Raw genomic sequence first — 5,105 nt, forward strand, 5'->3', positions numbered from 1 at the left:
GGAATAATTTGTCAGTCCTTGAGCCCACAAAGCAGATAAATAGAGAAGGAGGATCATGATCATCTTGTCTCAAACCACGTTGCGGCCGTAAATTTCCAACAATAGCTTCGTTAATCATAAAGAATAAGAGACAGAAGAAACACACTTCATAATTAGGTTGGTCCAATTAGTGGAAAAAACCCATTCTAACCATGATAGCTTTGAGGAAACTCCATTCCACACAATCATACGCCTTGTTCATGTCTGATTTAAGGGTATCATAACCTGTCTTAATTACGCTTATACTGTGATGAAGAACCCAATGCATGCACTGGAACCCAATTATGACATTGTCTGTAATGATCCTGCCTGGAATGATGAATGCGATTTGAGTTTGATCAACAACAAGACCATCTTTTATCAAGTATTGCAAAGGCTGATACGTCTGAAATCCTTGGGAGTAGTAGGATATTATTACTTATGAGATCTTTGGTATAAGAGTAATGAGAGTGTAGTCGCCTTGATTATGTAGGATATTTAGGACTGTAGCAGTACTTAGCTAGGCTTTCTCCAGGGGCTTTCGTAGGATGAAAACATAGGGATTCCGTCCTTACAATAATATATATATAAATCAAGAATCATTATAATGAACTTGACCAGATAACATGGAAACTCTGAAAGTAAATTTCTACAAAAAAAAAAATAATAATAATTTAACATTTGTTAAATTAAGCAATTTTCATTTGGGATAATTGCATACAGTATTTTTGTGAAATCTTGATACTGCTGAAAATATTTTACGAAAAAATTGAGCTATTAACTTCTCGTGATTTCAAATCTTGAGCGCACACGCTTTTCTCCATGCGCTGAATATTGTGCATGATCGTGTTTTATATTTTTAACGAGGTAAATGTCTAAAATGCCATCAAATACCACCACAGATAAGTCATCGTCCTTTTCACTTGCAATATATTCTTCTTTCTCAATTTGAAACCTTCTATCAAAAACAAATGAAAACCTACTGGATGCAGTTTGCGAAGCGGTGACAATTTTTAGTTTACATAATTTTATTTGATTAAAAGAGAAGTTAGGGTATGTGCCTTCAATATTTGAAATTACGGAGAGTTAATAGTTCAAAAAAATTTCATACGAGGTTTTCAGCAATCTCGAAATTTAACGGTTGTCATCAACCCTTTAATAATACTTATACAATTGGTTTTTCTTTTTCTTTTTTTGTAGGATTCGTGATTATTTTGTTATAATTTTTTAACTAAAATTTCATGATAGAATAATACAACTATATTAAATATGTTATTTATAGCAACAATACAAAAATATTTGAAAATTGAGATATAATAGTTGTGAGTAAATTATATATTTATTAAAATAGTTTTTTTATGATTTTTTACTAAATGAAATAAATATTATCCTTCCATCCTTTGGATATATGGAGAGTGGGGACGTAGCTTTTGATTTTTTTATGTTATCAAAGAGTTGTTTTAAGTTGATATGAATATTTTTTTGAAAAGTTAATTTGTGTCGTAAAGTCGGATAAAAATAATAAATACATAGCAAAAATTTGTGTGAGACGGTCTCATGGGTCGTATTTTGTGAGATAGATCTCTTATTTGGGTTGTCCATGAAAAAGTATTACTTTTTACGCTAAGAGTATTACTTTTTATTGTGAATATCGGTAGAGTTGACCCGTCTCATAGATAAAGATTTATACGACTGTATCACAAGACACCTACTCTAGATACATTAATCACTTGTACGTGTAGTCCCAAGGTGGTGTATATGAGGTATTTTTCGAATTTAGTGACGTTTGAAATTAAAAATGCACCCAGACACTATTCGATATCCCATGTATTCAAATCATTAACTGAGTGTCTAGTTTTGTATACATACGTCAACATAAAGCAAAGGTACATTAACTAGCTTCGACTGGTCATTTTCCGTACGTCGGTTTCGATGATTTCCACCTCCAATAAATTGTAGGACAGAGAGTTATGGATATGTTATGCCTATCGTTTTCATTGGGAAAAATTATAGAGTGGTCATTTAAAGATTTTGGAACAGAATGTGTGATTTTCTTTTGATTAATTCGTTAAACTTTTAATGGAAAATTTGGTACTTTGGAACATAAAAATTCGCATCAAATTTGGCTTAGCTTCACTTTTTATTTTATTAGTTGTGCAAAATATCGACCATAAGCCGCTGTAAAAAAAAAATTAGTTTTTTCGACGATGAAATAACTCAAATATTTTAAAGCACTATCAAATTATCATGTGTTTGATTGCTACTTGAACATGAAAATTGTTGCTCTATCGATCTTCTCATCAATGAATATTAAATATTATCTTATAGCTTATAAGAATCAAACAAATGATTCGAACCCTAAATCAATGATAGAATCGAACATTTGTTTTTTTTTATATCATCATTAAATTAAATATTATCTTATAATTTATAAGAATTAAACTCGTAATTCTGACCCAAATCATTAATAAAATCGAGTGTTTACTGTTTTAAAGAAAGCTTCAGCTAACGATGACGATGCAGTCCAAATTTTCAGATACGTAACCGATCATCGTAATTGGACTGCTTTGAAACTGTAATGTTTCACAACTTTCATTGGAACAACCTATATTACAAGTTCTCTAACGACTAAAAATAACCAGTTGTTATATTGCTACTCACACTCAATACGGATAATATATTACTATATATTAATAATTTTTAAAATAATATATATTAATATTTTGATACCTTGACTCCAGGTATCAAAAAAAATGAAATAACGGTTTTCATTAAATAATCTATGTTCAACCATTATTGTTATATACAACTTTAATTGGTACATATTAATAAAGAACCTTAAATTTTGTTGTGTAACGGAAGTCACATGTTTCTACGATGGTATGATATTGTTCATTTTGTGCATAAATTCTCATTGATTTCTTCTTGAATTTTGCCCAAAAATACTTATATAATTGAGACTATCATTTCATCTTATTAACTCGTAATTTTCTTCTTGATATTACAATATAAGACTTTGATTACATTCTCAATATAAATTTTAAGGTTGATTGAGTTGCCAAACAAGAAAGGTTGTTTAATTAATATTCTATAAGAAGTCAACATATTTTAATCACTCAATTTCATAAAGATAAAATGATTCGGATAATTTTTTCCAAAAAATTTCCGTTCAATTGATACATCTTATATAGACTACTGTTGGAACATTTCATGTTCGCAATCTTAATTTTGATATTAACAAAACTTGTTATTGTGTTTCTAACGTATCTACTCAAGTGTGAAGTTGTTAACATAAGAAGGAAACTAGAACTAAGTTTAGCCAAACTGAATTTCTGGCGAGTTTCAGTCTTTTGAATGATATGCCCCAGCTAGATGATTCAAATGACAATCCGTCAACTCGACCGATTAGAAAACACAATATGGAACAAGTCGTATTCAACGTCAGCAGGGCAAAATCAGATGCTATTTAAGCCAAACCGTTCGCTGAATAACCAAACTGATTGCACGAAAAAAGCAATCAGTTGCGTATGAGCAGTTGCAGTATTTTGGCCATATATCTCAGCTCAGATTATTGGATTGAAGCGATTCAATATGAGTTGGAAAGATAAGATGATGATCTACAAATCATCTTCAAAAGTTAAAGTCTGAATCGAAGCTTAATATGCTAATAAATGACAATGAAACTACTAGTTTTGCACAATCTGAAATCAGCCTTGCTGATTTCAGCACACCAGATTGAGCCGCTGACCAGTTCATTTTCAACCGCTGACCAGTTCAACCGTTGACCAACCGCTGAACGACCTGTTTAAGCTCGGGAAAATGTCCAGCAAGACGAATTTGACCGTTACAATTTCAGAAACAGTACAAAAACTTTCCAAATTGTCATATTCTTGTGTCTACCGTATGTATTATTTTTGGGCCTATAAATACAACATCATGAAGATAATACTAGAGATTATGATTCAAAGTATGAGCAGTTAGCATGAATAAATATGCTAGTTGAGAGCACAAGCCCTTGTGTGAGGATACATTTGAAATGTATAAATTCCTCACACACAATCACTCACACATATACAAGCGAGTTGAAATTCAAAAGTTAGTTGAGTGAGTCTTCACACAAAGACATTAAAGATTGTATTTGTAGTATTGACATAAGAGACGTTAAACATTATGCGGATTGTGAGGTTGCGGCCTACAATCGAGAGTGTGCTAGGAATTTCAATTAGGAAAGAGATGTAAGGCCCTAAAATATATTACCTGGTAATTTGGCATAATCAGAATAATTATTGAGTTGATAAATTAAAATAAATATTTATGCAAAATAATTTTTGATGTGTGTTAAAAATATGTATTTTAAAGTATCAAAGTTAAAACGATATAAAATACATATAGAGATTGAAATAACACGCGAGAGGAAATAAATGCAAAACCGGGATAAAAAGGGGCATGAATAGTTATATACATATACATACACACATAACTTATCTTATTAGAGAGAGAGAGAGAGAATGAAGAAACCATTTCCCTAAACCCATTCCGTAACCCATTTCCATTTCCCATCACTTTCAGCACCTCCATCTTGGAGAAGCCATAACTTTCTCGTCCAACGTCGAAATCTCGAATGGTTTGAGGCATTGTTTTTTTTACATCAGTAGCTTTATTTTGAACCATAAATCGCTAATTTTGATGCTCATTTCAATCCCATTCGAGCACTGTTCGTGGCTGCTTCTGTGAGTTTCTTGTTTGACCTTAGGTGAGCTATTGCATCGTTTTTCTTGGTTCTTTGGAGTATATTGAGCAATGACTTGAAGCTTAAATTTTACCCTGTTGTTCCTGCGTTTTCCAGCTAGTTTTTAGTTCGATTTTTGGTTGTGAATAGTATTTTCCGGCATCATCTTCAACGAGCATCACCTTGAGACCGATAACGAGTAGTTAAACTCCGATCTTAGTAAATTTTGGCTAAATTCCAGCCTTTCTTTGATATATATAGGCTGTCGGGGTTGTGTTTTTAATTTTTTTGATTTAAATTGTTTTCATCATTCGATAACCTTATATTGACGTATTTATCGTATGATTGTTGTAAGTTC

This window comes from Primulina eburnea, chromosome 16 (assembly GCF_022965805.1).
Source record: "Primulina eburnea isolate SZY01 chromosome 16, ASM2296580v1, whole genome shotgun sequence".
Lineage (NCBI taxonomy): Eukaryota > Viridiplantae > Streptophyta > Magnoliopsida > Lamiales > Gesneriaceae > Primulina > Primulina eburnea.